This window comes from Talpa occidentalis, unplaced genomic scaffold (assembly GCF_014898055.3).
Source record: "Talpa occidentalis isolate TD23 unplaced genomic scaffold, MPIMG_talOcc4v2.1 talOcc4.16, whole genome shotgun sequence".
NCBI lineage: Eukaryota > Metazoa > Chordata > Mammalia > Eulipotyphla > Talpidae > Talpa > Talpa occidentalis.
This window is the reverse complement of record NW_023601653.1, coordinates 51,748,065-51,768,047: the sequence shown is the minus strand read 5'-3', so window position 1 is coordinate 51,768,047 and position 19,983 is coordinate 51,748,065. Positions and strand designations below refer to the sequence as shown.

General features: G+C 39.1%; 1 protein-coding gene across 6 annotated transcripts in view; it reads right to left on the bottom strand.

Annotated features, from left to right (window-relative positions):
- The window catches only part of LMNTD1 (lamin tail domain containing 1), a 361,980-nt gene that overhangs the window by 65,784 nt on the left and 276,213 nt on the right, over positions 1 to 19,983 (bottom strand). The window lies entirely within an intron of this gene.

Below are 19,983 nucleotides of genomic sequence, written 5' to 3'. Positions count from 1 at the left end.
AGACAGAGCAGGGACCTGTCTTTGCTGGAGACTTGTGAACCCAGCAGAAGTTCCCCAGAGGAGCCAGTGGTGAGCTGGGAAGGTCGCCCAAGATGCCGGCCAGTACCAGCAACACAGTGTCACAAGGAATACGGCAAATTAGAAAACAGGCAGTAGGGAGTAGAAAAACAACATACAACCCAGCAACTCCTCAGCAAAATAGCACACCACAAAAAGAAAACCATCTACCAGATTGCAACGACAGTAACTTGGAAGAACTTCTGAGCCTTCCAGATAGAGAATTTAAAATTGCTGTGATTAAAAAACTGACAGAAGTCATAAAGGAAAACAATGATAAGGGGAAAATAATTAATGACCAGAAGAATGAAATTGAGTCCCTAAAGAGGGAAGTAAAAGAAATGCAGGAGATCAAAGAATTAATGGAGACGCTAAAGAACTCTGGGAAAAGCAGTGAAAGCAGAATAGATGAAATGGAAGAACGAATAAGTACTCTTGAAGACACAGAAATAAAAAGAACTAAAACAGAAAAGGAAGGAGAAGTACGAAGGAAAAAGACCGAAGAAAGACTTCGGGAACTATCTGGCTCCATGAGGAAAGGAAATATAAGAGTTATAGGAATCCCAGAAGGAGAGGAGAGAGATGTAGGAACAGAGAAAATATTCATGGATATAATTGAAGAGAACTTCCCAAACGCGAAGAAGGAGCTGAAAATTGATATACAAGAAGCAAGAAGAACACCAAACTTCCATGACGAAAGGAAAAATACAGCAAGACACATAATAGTAAAGCTCCCAAGAATCCAAGACAAAGAAAAAATAATGAAACTAACAAGAGGGAAGAAACAGATAACATTCAAAGGGAAACCAATCAGACTGACATCAGACTTCTCTGAAGAAACACTACGGGCAAGGAGAGAGTGGAGGGACATAGTCAACAGACTCCAAGAAAACAGATGCCAACCAAGAATACTCTATCCCGCAAAGCTCTCCTTCCTCTTTGAAGAAAGAATATGGAACTTCCCAGACAAACAGAAACTCCGGAATTTCATTGCGACTAAACCCCCACTCCAAAAAATACTACAAGGAGTCCTAAAGCCAGACCCTCAGAGGGACGAATAACAACAAAAGAAGGCCAAAGAAAGTTATTAAAAGAATAAATAAATAAAATCAAAGGAAAGACAAACACAATGGCAAATACAGATGCTAACATATCAATACTAACTCTAAATGTAAATGGACTAAACTCTCCAATAAAAAGACACAGAGTTGCAGGCTGGATTAAGAAACAAAACCCAACCTTTTGCTGTCTCCAGGAAACACATTTAGCTGCAAAAGATAAAAATAGACTCAAAGTTAAAGGATGGAAAACAATTCTACAAGCAAATGGACCAAAAAAGAAGGCAGGAACAGCTATACTCATATCAGATAAAACAGATTTCAAACTTAAAAAGATAAAAAGAGACCCCAGTGGTCATTACATTATGATCAAGGGGATAATACTTCAAGAAGAAATAACACTCATTAACATATATTCACCAAACTAAGGAGCACCAAAATATATCAGACAACTATTGGCATCTCTGAAAACAGACATCAGAGAAAACACATACGTAGTGGGAGACTTCAACACACCACTATCAACAATGGATAGATCAACAAGACAAAAAATAAGTAAAGACACTAAAGCTCTAAATAAGGATCTAGAGTGCTTAGGCTTAACAGACATATATAGAACACTAAACCCAAAAAAATCTGAGTATACATTTTTCTCAAGCGCACACGGATCATTCTCTAGGATTGATCATATACTGGGGCACAAGACAAACATCAACAGATACACCAAGATTGAAATCATACCAACCATCTTTTCTGACCATGAAGGCATCAAACTAGAAATAAACCATAAAGAGAAGGCAAGGTATTCTCCTACCTCGTGGAGATTGAAACCCACACTACTGGAAGTCCACTGGACTAACGAGGAGATAAAAGAAGAAATTAAAAAATTCTTTGAATTGAATGACAAGGAGGACACCAATTTCCTAAATGTATGGGATGCAGCAAAAGCAGTAATAAGAGGAAAGAATATAGCAATAGATGCTCACATCAAGAAACAAGAAAGAACTCAAAGAAACAACCTAATCTCGAAACTCAAAGATCTAGAAAAAGAACAACAAAAAGCCCCAAAACAGTAGAAGAAAAGAAATAATAAAAACCAAAGCAGAAATAAATGAAATCGAAACTAAAAAAACAATCCAAAAGATCAATGAAACCAAGAGCTGTTTCTTCGAAAAAATAAATAAAATAGATAAACCCCTTGCCAGGCTCACAAGGGCAAAAAGGGAGAAAGCACAAATAAATAGGATAATAAATGAAAGAGGAGAAATCACAACGGACACAGCAGAAATCAAAAGAATTATTAATAACTACTATGAACAGTTATATGGAAACAAGTTTAACAATCTAGAGGAGATGGACAAATTCCTACAACTCTACAATCACCCAAAGCTAGATAAAGAAGAAATAGAACACCTAAACAGACCAATTACAATTAGCGAAATTGAAATGGTAATCAAAAACCTCTCCAAAAACAAAAGCCCAGGACCTGATGGATTTACAAATGAATTCTACCAAACATTCAGAGACGAATTGGTACCTATCCTTCACAAACTCTTCCAAAAAATTGAGAAGGAAGGTATAATATCTAACACGTACTACGAAGCCAACATTACACTAATACCAAAACCGAACAAGGACAACACAAAAAAAGAAAACTATAGGCCAATCTCCCTAATGAACACTGATGCAAAAATCCTCAATAAAATTTTAGCTATCAGAATCCAACAGTGTATCCATAAGGTAATTCACCACGACCAAGTAGGATTCATTCCAGGGACACAAGGATGGTTTAACATCCGAAAATCAATCAACATTATCCAACACATCAACAAAAAGAAATATAAAAACCATATTATAATATCAATAGATGCTGAGAAAGCTTTCGACAAAGTGCAACACCCATTCATGATAAAAGCCCTTGAAATTCTTGGGATACAAGGAACGTACCTCAACATCATAAAGGCCATATATGACAAGCCAACAGCCAGTATCATTCTCAATGGTGAAAAGCTGAAAGCAATTCCATTAAGATCTGGAACAAGACAAGGATGTCCACTCTCACCACTGCTTTTCAATATAATACTGGAAGTCCTAGCCAGAGCAATAAGATAAGAGAAAGACATCCAAGGAATCCAAATAGGAAAAGAAGAAGTCAAACTATCACTCTTTGCAGATGATATGATAATATACATAGAGAACCCCAAAAACTCCACAGAAAAACTAATTCAACTCATCAATCAGTTCAGTAAAGTGGCAGGATACAAAATCAACACGCAAAAGTCAGTAGCCTTCCTATATACAAACAATAAATCTGAAGAAGAAGAAATCAAAAAAACCATCCCTTTTCTTATTGAAACAAAAAAAATCAAATATTTGGGAATAAATCTAACAAAAGAGGTAAAGGACCTATACAAAGAAAACTATAAAATACTGTTAAAAGAAATAGAAGAAGACACAAAGAAATGGAAAGACATCCCCTGCTCATGGATTGGGAGAATAAACATTATTAAAATGGCCATCCTACCAAAAGCAATATACAGATTCAATGCTATTCCAATCAAAATTTCAATGTCATTCTTCAAAGAAATAGAACAATTATTGATGAAATTCATATGGAATCACAAAAAACCCCGAATAGCCAAAGCTCTCCTGAAAAAAAAAGAAGGGAATGGAGGCATCACACTCCCAGACTTCAAACTCTACTACAAAGCCACAATCATCAAAACTGCATGGTATTGGAACAAGAACAGACATACAGACCAATGGAATCGAATAGAAAATCCAGAAATAAACCCACAGATTTATGGTCAACTAATCTTTGACAAAGGAGCAAAGACTATGCATTGGAGCAAAGAAAGTTTGTTCAATAAATGGTGCTGGGAAAACTGGGTCGCTACATGCAAAAGAATGAAGCTTGACCACTACCTCACACCATATACAAAAATCAACTCAAAATGGATTAAAGAACTAGACATAAGACCTGAAACCATAAAATACATAGAAGGAAATATAGGCGAAACACTACGTGATTTGCATATCAAAGACATCTTTACAGACACATCACCCAAAGCAGTGATAGTGAAGGCAAAGATAAACAGCTGGGACTACATCAAATTAAAGAGCTTCTGCACAGCAAAAGAGACAATAACAAAAACAAAGAGAAACCCCACCAACTGGGAGAAAATTTTTGCACCCAACACTAATGATAAAGGACTGATCACAAAAATCTGCAAAGAGCTGATGAGACTCAACAACAACAAAGAAAATAATCCAGTCAAAAAATGGACAGAGGAACTAAAAAGAAACTTCTCTGAAGAGGAAATGCGAATGGCCATCAGGCATATGAAAAAATGTTCAACATCACTTGCAATCAGGGAAATGCAAATCAAAACTACCATGAGATACCATCTTACACCAGTGAGAATGGCACATATTAAAAAAAACTAGCAACAACAAATGTTGGCGAGGTTGTGGAGAAAAAGGAACTCTTCTGCACTGTTGGTGGGAGTGCAAACTGGTCCAACCACTATGGAGAGCTGTGTGGAGATTTCTGGACCTACTAAACATAGAGCTTCCACAGGATCCAGCAATTCCACTCCTAGGTATTTACCCAAAGAACACAGAAACATCAATTCCAAAGAACACCTGCACCCCTATGTTTATAGCAGCACTGTTTACAATAGCTAAGCTTTGGAAACAGCCCAAATGCCCAAAAATAGATGACTGGATCAAGAAGATGTGGTACATATATACCATGGAATATTACTCAGCATTCAAAAAAGATAAACACATGCAATTTGCAGCAACATGGATGACGCTGGAAGGGATCATGCTCAGTGAAATAAGCCAAAAAGAAAAAGAAAAATACCGGATGGTCTCACTCATAGCAGGGGTCTAGAAAACTTAAATAAGGGACCAGGAAAATGAATAACTATAAGAAAGTGAAAATCAAAATCAACAAAAATATGAACCAGAGACACTTTTTGGGGGGTGGGGGGCAGGAGGGGAGGGATTGGGGTCAGAATTGGGGGATTGCAATTGTATGGGGAATATAAAAATAAAATTTATTAATTAAAAAAAAAAAGAATCTGAATAGGCATTTCTCCAAGGAATAAATGCAAGTAACCAATAAACACATGAAAAGATGTTTGATATCATTAGTCATCAGGGAAATGCAAATCAATGCCGCTTCATTCACATTGGAATCACTATTATCAAAAAGGCAAATGACAACAAGGGTTGGTGTGAATGTGGAGAAATCAGAATCCTCAAACATTGGTGGTGGGAATGTAAAATGGTGCAGCCACTTTGGAAAAATCTATTAGATTCTCAAAAAGTTAAGCTGACTTACAATTTAACTCAACAATTCCACTCTATGTATAAACCCAAGAGAAATGAATCCATTGGTCCACACGAAAATGTGTAATCTAACATTCACTATTCAGAGCATATCTATACAAGCAGAAACTAGGTCAGTGTATGCTTTGAGCTGCAGGGCTGGGGAGACTGCAGAGAGGTTAACATGATAGCTAAAGAACAGATTCTTTTGAGAATGATTAAAACACTAAAATTAATTGTTGAGATGGTTGCATAAGTCTGTGAGTATATTAAAGTCACTGAATATCACTCTTTAAATGGGCAAATTGTATTTAAACTATCTATGAATAAAGCTGTTACATAATAGTAATAATAATGATAATGATAAAGTGGTAAGAAGAGGAGGAGGGGAAAGAGAGGAGTCAGGAGGAGGAGGAAGAGCAGCAGCAACCACCACAGTTGTATTTCCACCACAGTGCTCCTAAGAGCACCTGGCATAAAAGGTTCCTGACAATGGGCCCCCTTGGTGGTGCAAGGGGTTAAGCACAGCACTGTGAAGGTGTCCACAGCCTCTGCAGCACAAGTTCCATTCCTGGCCAGCCAGGAAGCTACCCACATGGCACAGCAGACCTCTCCTGTCTCGCCCGCTGCTCCCCTCAGCAGTGTGTTTCAGTCCATCTGCCTGTTCTGTTCCCCACTCTGTCTCTGGTGAATCCTCTTACCACCGCCCCCCCCCCCAGCACTTCTGGCCAGAACCCCAGTTCTTGTATGCATAAATAAATAAATCTTTTAAAAAAAGAAGTTCCTGACCAGGGAATATTTTCTATATAATGATGTGAAATCCTCAGATAATACTCATCAGGTACTCATTCTCAGGCTGAAAGTGGGATATTCTTTCCTTGCAGTAATCCTCAAACTTTAACATACAGAAGTCAAAGAGGGGATTTTTAAAATCCAACTTCCTGGATCCCAAACTAGAGATCCATTTCAGAAAGTCTGGAATGAGGTTCAGCATCTGCTGTTTTAACAAGAGCTCTTCTACAGTGCTGCGGGAATTCTACTTTTAAGAAATTGCAGCATGACCCAAAGGCCTTGGTCTTTGACTAGACTATTAAGAAGTTAGGGAATATGGACGTGGGTCATAGGAGATATGATGACGGGAGAACTACAGGGACTATATCTGAGGGGAGAAACCTGTTACTGTAAAAAATGAACAATGATGTAAGTAAATAAAATAAGAAAGACAAAAAAGAAGTTAGAAATAATTGCCCTTCCACTTCCTCCCCTACTTTGTCCCCCTCCCACCCCCACTGCTCCCCTTTTCCTTCTTCCTTCAATGAGTCAAGGAACAGGCAGGGAGAGTTTCGTGTATCTCATACACATGGGTTGGAATACAAGTTCCTTTTCCCCCCAGTCAGTCTTACTTCATGCATATATGAAATAATAGGTAGCTGAGCTGCCCCAAATTGAGGACCTACTTTTAGTTTTTGGTTCGTGGATGAATTAATGAATTCCTTATACACACACAGTCTGTTAAGAATGCCCACAAGGAGATCTTGATAGGAGAAAAATTAAAACTTCATATTCCTGATATATTTTGAGAAGCAGAAAAAAGCTACTGAAAAAAATCACATCACTGAAGTTAAAAAAAATACCACCGCAACCTAATCTGGTATTTAAATAAGACTGCATCAATATTCTACAAGCACAGTTATGTGACAGGGCATACTTGTATTTGATTTGCACAATTATTTTTATAGTACTTGTTAATTATAGAATTATAGAATCAGAAAATAGTTTGAAATGGTGACTGTGAAATGCATACTTATCTCACACCTGAAATACTTGCCACATAATATGTAACAGGTGATCTAAATAATATAACAAAATACTCGAACAGATCTATAACTAATACTGAGTCCAGATCTATGTGCACCCTTCTGAGCCTCCTTGCTTGGATGTGGCATTGACTTTTCTAATAGGTCTTCTGAAAAGTGCCCTGGATTGGCTGTATCCTTTTCATCCCCAGCGAGTCCACTCAATACTTTGTCCTTATTAACTCCATCCCAGTGTAACAGTCTCTGTTGACAGAGGAACTAACAATGCAGAGACCCCAAGATGAGTACCTGGTGAGGCTGGGGCTGCTGGGGCAGAGGGAGCACTGCGGTGGGGTATTGACCGGGATCCACTGGTGTGGGGCCTGAGGGCTGTGGGAGAGCCCGGAGCCTCAGGTATGTTGGGTGGAGAAAGGAGTCGCTGTTACTCTGAGAGAGAAGGGAAGTCTGCGGAGGACTTTGAGCCAGAAGTAGCAGGGTCAAACTTCTGTTTTAAGAAGACCATTTTGACTTTTTATTAAAAATAATCTGAAGGAGAGCAAGCAGCAAGAGAGCAGTGAAGAGGAGACTGTTACCATCACCCTGGGGCACTGTTGATGAGACTAGGTCAGCTTCTGGGTGTATTCTGAAGGAAGGGCAATCTGATACCTGAGCAGATGAGATGTGAGGGCTGAGAGGAGTGGAGACAAGATGACTCCAGGAATACAGGCCTGAGCAAACAGAGGAATTAAGCTGCCAGTTTACTGATACATACATCTACAGGATTTCTCCATTATCTGAAAGCGGGGTGCTCCTAAGAATCCTTTCATAAGCTGATATGATTGAAGTCCAGAAACAATGCCCATTAATTTATCAGAAATAATTTTTTAGCCAATCATTCCTAGATTAAAAAAATAACCTATCAATAGTTTAACTTAAATCATACCAAATAACACATAAAAGCTAAAATATCAAAAGCAAAAGCAGAAATTCATACCTGTATAAAGTAGTTTCCCAGGGAGGCTCTTGGCTGGGCCAACTCTCTGCTGGGGGTGCCGCTACCCCTAGAACAGCTAGTGCAAACCCCACAAGGACACTGTGCTTTTTTGGTTTTTATCATAAAAGTGGAAATCCTCCTTGGATTTTTTTTGGTTAATGAATTCAGGTATTAATGTAGATCTTTCATAAAAGTGAAGTGGTCTAATGTGAGTTTTTGGAAAGTGGGGGACACCTGTATATCTACAGCTATTGATCTACCATATGTCTATATGTATATATGTAACCCACGCACACATATAAAATGTATGCAACATATGATTCTTCTTACTTAAAATGTCATTGAAATGATCAGAAGTTAATTGTGAGAGGCTCACGGTTCACCTGAGTCTACCTTGCTAGAAAGGGACAAGCTTGGCCTGGAGTTTACCCCCTGAAACCACAGAACCTGTTTGCTTTGCTCAGTAGTCCATGGCTCCCTGTGTACAACACATGTTTTTTGGTTAGTAAAAGTTCTATACAGTGTTGTGGATTTTGTGAATTACATGACCAAAGATTAAATTATAGACGCAGTTAGGCATGAAGTGTTCCGATGGTATCGCTGCAATCCAGAACTCCAGGTCCCACTTCCTGCACGTGTGTCTAAAAACAATGCTTTGATAAAGATAAAGAAACTTGCATTTTAAGGTCTGTTTGCCATATGCAGCAAATGATTTATTTGAAAACACAACTGACAGGGTTGAAGATAATTTGGAAACTTGAGGAACATAAAATTGGTTTCAAAGTTGATTATAACATCATGGTCTTCTGTGCTTTCACTTCCTTTTGGCCACCTAGAAAATGTGTATTTTCATCGTAGACTGAGCTCTAATACTTATACAGTGGGGAATGTCTTTCTTTAGCTGAGAAATGTAAATTTGGTGAGAGATATGAGTTCTAAATTAGTACATTCATATCAGATTTCCAAGATTTTTTTTTTTTTGTTTCAAAAGAAATACTAGCTGAAACTCTTTCCAAGTAAAATGGATTATGCCTGCTGAAAGCAATACTGGTTCTCATTTAAGTTGCTGATTTTAAGGAGTCTGACCTTGAGGATAGCTGCCAGTTGGCACTGAACAAAACGGAGGCACCAAGAGTCACCAGCCAAAGCAAACACCTGAGTCTACCAGCTGTGTCCCATGGGCTCTTTCATGTATCTGTAAGCATCCAGGATCTTGGATTTAAACATTCCTTCTAAAAGACATCCTCAGCAAATTCCCTGCCAATCTAGATTCACTGGCATTTTACAAAACCTGGCAGCATGCTTGGGTCCCACTGCTTAAGAGCTGCAAAATATGACGGACTCAGTCTGCAACCTTCAGCCACATTTGGATATAGGAAATTAGCAATTACAAAGTGTTCTTTCTGCCAAAAATCACATGCTGCCACCATTGCTTTGCTCCATCATGAAACAGGTCATTTTAATCCTCTGTAGTGGGTAGAACAATGTGTGCTCAACCAGCTGAAAGCAAAAAGATTTCTTCACTTGAGAGGGATATTTTCAGCTACCACATATAGACTTATGAACATAATAAGAAAAGTAATCCTTTTTCTCCCAAGTAAAACCTTTTAAAGCAATCTTGAAATGCAATTGGCAATAAACCCTCCACTTTAATAAGAGACTTTGTAATTTCACCAAAGTCTAATATACCAGATCACACTAAACTAGTTTCCAAGAACAAGAAATTGTGTTTATTTGAAGTTGAAGATGTTGCCTCCACTCCTTTTTCTCCATTGGTGACCAAGAAAGTTCATGCTGAGTGCTGCTGGGGATTGGTCTGACCAGTCAAGCAAACAATTCCATTGTTGATGAGAGCTGAGACATGATCTTGTGCAACATTATTGTGTTATAGATAAGGAAACCTTGGCCTTCTCATCAGTGACAGGTACAAAGACTCTCCCATCTCCTGGTTTTGAACAGAAATGAAAGGCCCAGGGTCCTATGTCATTTGCATAGTGGGGTTTCCCCTTCTGCTTGTCAGTAAAATGCAAATATTTGAAGGAAGTTTTGGGGAAAGGTCAGTGTCAAAGACAAGAAGACTTTATATAGTGAAAATATTTAGATTTTTTCCTTTTTTGTGTTTTTTTTTTCTTTTGCTTTCATCTATCTTACTTTCATCTATTCCCCATGGGTATATCTCCATCCCCTTTGCTTTCATCTATTCTCCATGGGTATATCTCCATCTACTCAAATCACTCAATCCAGAAACCAAGAGCTGGGTCCCCCTCCATTATATGACCAACTTTTAAACCATTCTGCTTCCTCAGCAGCTCTCAGATCTTGCCTCTTAATCCTCATGAACACTGGCTCAACAAAAGTCCATATCCCTATCTTTTTTCAGTTGTCTTCCTTGTTTCTGTGGTCTTATTTCTCATGAGCGAAAGCTGCCAGCTCACTTCCATTTTCATTTGTGTTTCTGTTACACTTCCCTCTTACCTGGCAGCTGGGTGTGACCACAAGATGCAATGCTAGCCAATGGCAGGAGAATCTAAGAGCCATGTGGCAATTTCTGGGGAGTTTCTTCCAAAGACAGCTGGTGTACAGGAAGGGCCCTGCTTAATCTTGCTGCCTGGGCTATGGTCCTACATCTCAGATACTAGAGCAAACTGCACACAACAGCAAAGTATAGGAAGAGATGGAGTCTTTGACACCAACAGACTTTGGTGCCTGTCAGCCCTGAACAGGATTTCAGGACTAGCTTTTGAAAGCAATGTTATTTGCTTTCAAATAACATTGTCTGACAATCCAGACAATTCTATGCCTCTACAGCTGGATACCTCAACTCTACATCTTGAAGGTGATTCCTGAAACACAGATTTGATCATGTCTCCATATTTAAGGGTTTCCTGTTGCTTCCAGAATGAAATTCAAAGTCCTGGACATGCCCTTGGGGATCTGACCTTGGGCTTTCTCTGGAGCCTTCAGTCTCTTTGTGTCTTTTTTTATGTTCTTAAAGCTCTAGCAATGCTCACTGAACTTATTGTCACTGAAACTTTTCTATTCATCCTTTAAAAGCCAGTTTGGATACTTCCTTCTTCTGCAATATCGTCCCCTAACACCCTGAAATCTGAGTTAGTCACTTTATTCTTAAAATGACTTTCACTGTATCCTTGCTTCTGTGATTGCCCTTATACTATGTGGCAATTATTTCCCTATATGTAGATCTTCTCTCTTGGACTTTGAATGTATTGAAAAAATCACTTCTATTTAATGTTTTCTTTCTTGCTTTTTTATGGTCATGGGACCATAAAAAATTGTTGGTTGACTGAACTAATTTGAACTGCATTCTTAGGGAATTTGAGGAAAGGGAGTCAAAATAAAAAACCAGGTAAAAGCTTTTAAATACTTTATATATAACTGCCCATATGCTTGGGTCTGAATTATTAGTGTTTACTAAGCACTAAGAGCTTGGGCAGTAAATTTGAATATTTATAATTTATCCAGATATCTCACATTAAATTTCCATGAACAGAAGTTCATATATGCTGTATATTTAGGCTACTGGTACAGCAGAAAAAAGAATATAAAAGAACTGGCTATGCCTCAGCTGTAGTAGATGTGAAATGTGGGTGTATAAAAGTTAATTCATGATTATACCCAGCCTAAAATGTTCAGGATTAAGGCAGCAATAAATCAAAAGTAAATCTGCTACCATAGCAACTACCTAGCAATTTAGTGAAATCTCCTGACTCATGAGGAATTAACACAGAGATTTGTAAATTGGGGTAAAATGGAAGACATGAGTATACTTAGATATTATTTTGTTTTAGGTTTACTTAAATTTCAACTCTAGTAATCCCATGTAAACTTGAGTTAGAACAATGAATAAAGTCAGATAGACCCTAACTCTTTCCTGGACCCTTCAAAATGGGACATGAAATCAGGTTAAATCTCCCAAACATAATATTGTAATAAAGAAGCAAAATTTAAACACACACACATGCCCCTATATATACATATAGTGTAAAGTTCAAAATAGGTCACATTAGGCCATATTGTTTAGGAATGCATATATAGATGATAATACTATTAAGAAAAAGAAATGATTCTCAGAAAAATCAAGATAATGGTTCCGCCTGGAGCAAAAGGTAGGTTTGAATTAGAGGGTCTTGACATAGGTTGTACTTATACAGATGCTTACTTGAAATTATTATTTTTAAAAATTTATTTATTTATGCATACAATAGCTGGGGTATAGGCCAGAGGTGTGGGTGGGGGGGGTGAGAGGACTCACCAGAGACAGAGTGGGGAACAGAACAGGCAGATTGACCAAAGTACACTGCTGAGGGGAGCAGTAGGCGAGTTAGGAGAGGTCTGCTGCGCCATGTGGGTTTCTCTCTGGCTGGCAGGGAGGATCAAACTCATGCTGCAATGGCTGTGGACAGTTTCATATGTTGCATCTTAACCCCTTGTGCCACCAGGGAGGCCCCCTTGAAATTATTTTTAAATGGTATTTAGATGTTTCATATATTTGCACACTGTATCTTACCATTAAAGGGGAGGAAAACTTATATGTCAATAAGTAGAAGTTAAATACTCCAAAAATAGACAAACAATTGACAATGGAGTTCAGGTCTTTATACATTAAAATATGCTCGATATGATTAGCCTTCAGGAAATACATATTAAAAATATGAGCTACCATTCAAGATCCACCAAATGTGTTTAAGAAATTTGACAATATCAATTCTTGGATAGGCTGTGGAGGAAGAGAAATTACTATGGGAAAGAAGCCAAATTAAGAATTGGGATATGAGAGCAGAGCTGAAGACACACACCCTCTGCCACCAAGCAATTTCTATCCAAGATCCATGTACAAGGATACTCACAGCAACATGATTTATAAGAGAAAATTTCTGGAAACAATAATGTCCATCACTAGGAAAAGAACATTTTCATCTATATAACAGCCAGAAATAGATAAAGTAGAATTTCACATCTTCACAAATAAGTCTCATAAACAGTTAAGGTAAATAAGTCACTGGAGAAAAAATATATAACTTTTATCAAAAACTAGAAAGTCACAAAATTGTATATATATAGAAATATGAACATTAGCAGTATACATGTAAGTGGTAAAATTGCAAAGAAAAGCAGTGATATGATAAACACAAAATTCAGGATAATGATTGAGGGTGTTTTTAAGGGCTGTGGTTAGGGATGGATATACAAGTGGCTTCAAGGTGTTGTTAATGTTGTATTTCTCAGACTGGAGAATAGGTTTATTTGCTCACTTATTTTTATATTACATACACTAAAATATATTTGGGGGGATATGTTACATAGTTCATTTTATACATTTTTTATATTAAAAAATAAGGAAGCTGACCATTGCTTGGATAGCTAGGTACCAGTCAAGTTTGCAGGAAGGGATTATGAGGCTTGTGATCATTATAGTCAACATGAAATAATTATAAAAAATACTTTCTAGTCTATTAATAAGACTGAAAGAGTGTTGATGATGTAGCTCAATCATGCAGTCTGCAGACACCCCACACCTACACTAGCTGACTCCCCAGAGAAGTTACAAGTCTCAGCAAGAGCAGGAACGGCTTCTCCAACACACATTCTACAGAGCTGATACATTGGTGGGGATTAAAACCCCAGAAAAGATTCAATTCTTCTGCAAAATAAAGCTAATGCCTTTGGAAATAAAGTTACGCATTTTTAAGAAAAGAAAATCAATACTCAGTCATCCGCTGAAAACCAAGTTCATCCTTCTATGAAGGGTCTGTCAACATCTTTTTTTTTTAATATTTATTTGTTTATTTATTTATACAAGATTGATTGATTTATACAAGCACTGGGTACAGTCAGAAGCGAGGGAGGGTGAGAGAATTCACCAGAGCCAGTGCCGGGAGCAGAGCAGGCAGAAGGACCGAAGTACACAGCTGAGGGGAGCAGCGGGAGGCAGGAGACGTTGCGCGCCATGTGGGACCCTCCTCTGGTGGCCGGGGAGAAGCCGGGGATCGAACCAGCGCTGCAGAGGCAGCGGGCAGCTTCGCAACCCAGCGCTCAACTGCTGCGCCACCGGGGAGGCCTGCCAATATCTTAATACCTAGGCCACAGCATGTTCCAGGGAGAGTGTCTGAAAGTTTGACTATTTATTTTAATTAATCAGTAATACTTAGGAGTAATAAGTATTATTATTCTTCATCAATCTATCAGTAAAGTAAGAAATCTGACTTGTAATGAGTCTGGTTGTGACTTGTTAACCTTCAATTTTCCTTTCTCTAGGGCACGCATCCAGCTGAATAGGAAGATACCCTCCCCCTTCCTGCTGTTTTTGTCCCATGTCATACAAACTCTGTCTTGCTTGGGGTGCAGGGTGAGGGTCAGAAGAGAGAAGGGCCAAGTAACAGCAAGCAGAGGATGCCCCTAGAGACACTCGCTCACTCCTGAGGGGCCCCTGGTCGGGGGTCACGTGACTGCCTCCTGCACAGGTTCACTCTGGCCTCAGATGCCATGGATGAGCTTCCTTCTGCCATTTGTTTCTAAGGAGCTTTGAATAGCTAATCTGATAGAAGACTTGCAAGACACTTCCTAAGAACCCAAAATCAGGCATTTCTGACCTTTCCTCCCATCAACTGCCCTGCTTGGCTCCCATGTATTTGGATTTTCCTGGAGGTCAGAGTCCTATATTTCAGTCGTCATTTAAATTTTAGTCCCTCTTTAAAAAAAAAAAAAAAAAACAAAACAAAACAAAAAAAAAACTATTGATTTATGCATCCAAGAACTGGGGTAAAGACCAGAGGTGTGGGGGGGTGAGAGGATTCATCAGAGACAGAGTGGGGAGCAGAACAGGCAGATTGACTGCAATACACTGCTGAGGGGAGCAGCAGGTAAGATAGGAAAGGTCTGCTGTGCCATGGGGGTAGCTCCCTGGTGGGCCAGGGATCGAATTTGTGCTTCAGAGGCTGCGGATAGCTTCACAGTGCTGTGCTTAACCCCTTGGGCCACCAGGGAGGCCCACTTTTAGTTCCTCTTAATTGGAGCACTTGCGAATGGAACACAGATGGGAAGAGGAACAGGAAAACAATCACTTGAACCAAAGAAATCAGCCTTATTTTTCAGTGTAGGTTGCTCTGTTTTTTTTCTTCTTCACTCATTGATTTATCTAATTTACTCTAACAGCTCTTTTTCTGAATTTTGGACAATGAAGTTTCTATAAATTCATGCTTAGAAACATCTGGACTCTTGGCAGCAATTTGCCAAATAGAAATCAACACCCATGGGGATGGTGTGTAGTGCTACAAAGAGCAGGAAAAAGTGGTAGAGTGGGATGGGAGGTAAAAACTTCTGCTGTATCACCAGGAAAAGGTCCCCTCTTAAGTCTTGCCAATGTTCATTGTTTATCTTTTGATGTTCTCAATTATACAACCTTTAACTTCAGAGAACTCTGATTTAGTGCCACTTAATTTCATAAAAATATAACCAGATGTGCAATTCTTTTAATGTTCAAAATTCTACCAGGAACATATGTTGCCTATCTCAAATGTTGCAAAACTTCTTTTAAAAAAGGTCACCTACTTTTCAAAATCAAATATTAAAAAACATTCTTACAAAACCAGTTTGACATCAGTATGTCTGACTCCTCATGCTCATGGTCAACATGGAGACAAAGAGGACTTTTGCAGGATCATTATTAAACAAACTCTAGGAACAGAATCATGGACTTTTATTTGTTTAATTGGAAGGTTCCTGAGAGGCGATTTAATCTACCCTTTTAGTTTTAAATATATGTTGCCTGAATAAAGAAAGGGAATCCATTACACTAGTTACCAAAGAGGTTATACCAACAAAAAGGTAGCTCCCATCTTGTGAAGGTGTCACCCAATTAAGAAAAGGAGAAGTGTAAATAGACAACATGGGCAAGAGTATTAAGTGCCTTAAAACAGAATTGATGAAGTACTGACTTCTGGAATAGAAGAACAACTCATGGGTTCATGGTAATATTAGTCTGAGAAGGGAGCAGAGAAATTTTCCTGGAAGAGGTAACAACATATGATTTGACCATGGAAAAATGGGATAGAAATTTGACAGGAAAAACTGTAAGTCAAGGAAATATGTATGAAAAGTGAGAGGGAAACCTAGAAAAGTGGGTTGGTTCTGGTGTGACAAGCTAAGAAAGTTACTCAAAAAATAAAAAGCTGCTTGACTGAAAAGAATTGTATTGCTGAAAGAACTCTGTAACAGTCTCACAAACTTACCCAATTTAAACAACTACCTCTGAAAAAAAGAATCTGTTACCTCTTGAGAGTTCCTGTCCTGACTTTGCTTAGTACTATATTCTCCTTTTATTGCCCTGAAATTGTTTTTGTCAGAGCTTCCACTTATTTGCTCAAGTTCAACCTTGCAAGGCTACCCAGAACAAAAGAATTTCTTTTCCAAATGACAGTTACTCAAACATCAGGTCAGCTATTTTTTTTTTTCAACTGTGATTCTTATGGCCAAAATATCTCCAATTTTTAGTCCATGCTATGTTATGTGGTTGTGGATCTTTCCCCATGCTGGTTGCGAATTTCTGATAGAATTCTATATTTCTTATACCCCCTCTAAAGTAAAACTCCACTGGACATGATTCTGATGATGCTGAAATTTAATGAGCTGTCTCCTACTTGCTATACCTGTTACTCATGCTGTGGCTGAACCGGTGCACCCATGGCCAGCTTCACTTGGGTTTAGTTTAGTAGGCGAAGCACAGCCACTGAGGGCCTGGGAGCACAGGAGGACAGCTGTCAGAGGCTCAGGATGACATGAAGAGGACGCGAGAGGGGAGAGTATTAGGAACCAGGATAATAGTCCAGAAAAAAAGCAACATGAGGGTGAATTAAAATGTGATTAGGAAAACAGGATGGTGAGGGGAGCAGACACCCTGGAGTTGGGCATCTCCTTCGGTGGAGGAGAGGAAAACTTAAGAAACTTCTGTGGCTTTTAGTTTAGAAAAGCGTGGTCTCATTAAGCAGATACAAGGAAGTCCCAAAGAACAGCTGGCTTCAGGACAAGATGTTGGATTTAGTTGTGGACAGAACAAATTTGAGGTGGAAGCAGAGGCTGAGACTAAAGGAAAATTGAGACGCCAGATTCCTTTCACAGCAAACTCTGTGTGTGTGTAAGTGTGTGGGGGGTGTGTGTGTGTAAGTGTGTGTCTTGTGTGTGTGTGTAAGACCCCAACCAATGACTTTAAAAGAGAGGAGACTTGGGGACACTTATTTTAGGAACTTTCAGGTCTCAGAAGGTGCAGAGAAGCAGAGTGAAGAGAAGCAGTGCCACACCCAGGGGGCAGTAGACAAAATTTTATCACCACATGCAGGAAAGTCAAGGAGAATAGAAGTAGCTGAGGCAAAGCGATCACCTATGGTGATGCTGAATAATAATATTATAGGGGGAATTTTAGCAGAGTATCAGGGACAGGAATAATACAAGATGTTAGGAGATGCTTAGGTCATGAGAAAGGAGACCATGATGATATATGTGTTATAAAACTTGCTAGTAAGGTTAAAGAGAAGATTAATATGATCAAAGGGAGCTGTTTGTTTAGATGGGGAGACCTGAACAAAGGCAGTGGAAGGATACTGTGATGACTACGAGGAAGAACATTCAGAATTCTTGATATAATCCCATCCATAGTTTTATTCACATAATGGTTTACTCAGACTCAAATATCAATGGGATTCTATTTAAGAACATATTAAGTATATTATTTTACAGGACAAAAATTTAATGCAAAAATTCCCCAAATGATTGAGAAATAGTAACTATGTCTTCTGCAATCCCACCCCCATCCCAACACACACACACACACACACACACACACATAGAGTCACAATCATTTCCAAAGTATGTCTTTAACTCTATTTTTCCAGGCAAGTGATTTGATGAGCCAAGTTAACTACAGAGTGACCATGAGATTATTTCACACCATGAGATTATTTCACACAGGCAGATAAATTAAGTAAAATGCCAGAATTTTCAGTGCTAAAGGCTGATCCCAAAAGACCAAGATCAATTTTGCATTCAAAATTAGAGTGGGACTCACTTTATGCCAATCTTGCTCCTTATTTAACTGGTTCTTTATAAATTTGGGTTTCCTTTCTCACTGTTTCGGCCATTCTTCCTTTATACTGTGTAGCAGAATTAGAGAGTAAACTATCAATCAAAGATGTTTTTCCTTGAAACAGCAAAGCTTCAGTTCAGGAGTGGAGAGGGCTTTTGAGCTTTGCCATTTTAGCCTTTAACATAATTGTACCTACTCAAAGGATTTTGTGTGTTTGTGAGGCACAGCTTTTCTTTCCACTGCTAACTGCAGAAATAAGAAAAATGCTGTGGCATTTAATGGAAACACAGCAACGTTAAAATTTTTCAGAGAAGCTTCAATGTTGTTAAATACATGAGTAAACAGCCTGAGAAAAGCTTGTCATTTTCTTTCATTAACCATGTCTGAAGTCCCTAACAGGTACACACAGGTGTGTGCACATACACTTCGTCAGCAGTGCTGAATAACTATGGGAATACACTTTGATTTCATGCTTCCAGGACCTGGGAAGTTTCTGTCCTGTTTCTTTTCATGCTTTCTACGTGGCATCTACTGATAAGCTTCGACTCCACTGCTACTCAAGACTTAGCTCAAGTGATTCGGTGTCCAGAAAACCTTTGCTGAGTCACTTAGGCAAAATAAGCTGGAATGATACCTTACACACTCCCACCCTCTCATTGTCCACATGTTCTGTGAACAGTACCTTGCACAGGGTTCCCATGTGAATAGCAGCAGCTTAGTGTTTATTCACTGTATCAGTGATGCACTGATGAATCTACCTGGAGGCAGGTAAATGAAAAAGAGGGCCTGGGTCCTGGAGCAACTTTCATTTAAAATAAATGTGGTTTCCTATTTTATAATTTAAAGGGTTTCATGTATGGCAGGTTGAGTAATGGTCCCTAAAGATATCTAGTCCTAATTCCTGGAATCTGTGGATGTTAACTTAGGAACTTTGCAGATGTGATTAAATTAAAGACCCTGGAAGGGAGGACGATGAAAGGAAGAATGAAGAGGAGAAGAAAGGAGGAGAGGGAAAGAGGTAGCGAAGGAGGAAGAGAAGAAGGAGCTGGTGGCGGCCGTGAGGTGAAGATGGAAGGTGTGGTGCAAAGGTGATGTGCTGAGAGCCATGAGTCAAGGAGTGAGGACAACCTTGAGAAGCAGGAAAAAGGAAGGAAACAGACTTGTCCCTAAGGACACTAGGTCCTCAGCCCAGGGCACTCATTTTGGACTTCTGACCTCTCTAACTGAAAAAGAATAAACGTTGGCTGGTTGGTTTCTTCTGAGAGTCTCTGCTTGACCTGCAGCATGCTGCTGTCCCTCTGTCTCCACGTGGTCTTCCGTCTCTGTGCCTCTGTGTCTGAAGCTCTTCTTATTAACTCCCACACCCATTGGAATATGGCCTGATTTTACCTGAACTGTCGCTCTCCAGAAACAGTCACATTCTGAGGTACTCGGTGGGCGGGGGTAGGGGGCAGGAATTTCAACGTGGAAGTTAAATTACATCAGTTAAAAGGGGGAAATGTATGTAGCAAGAAAGATGAGGTCAGGCCGGGATGTGCACATCAGGCATAAACAGTCCCCGAGGTCATTGTGAACAACGTGCTGGCCAGGAGTCAGCCATGCTACTCAGTAAAACCCAAAAGCATGATTCCTGGTATAAAAATA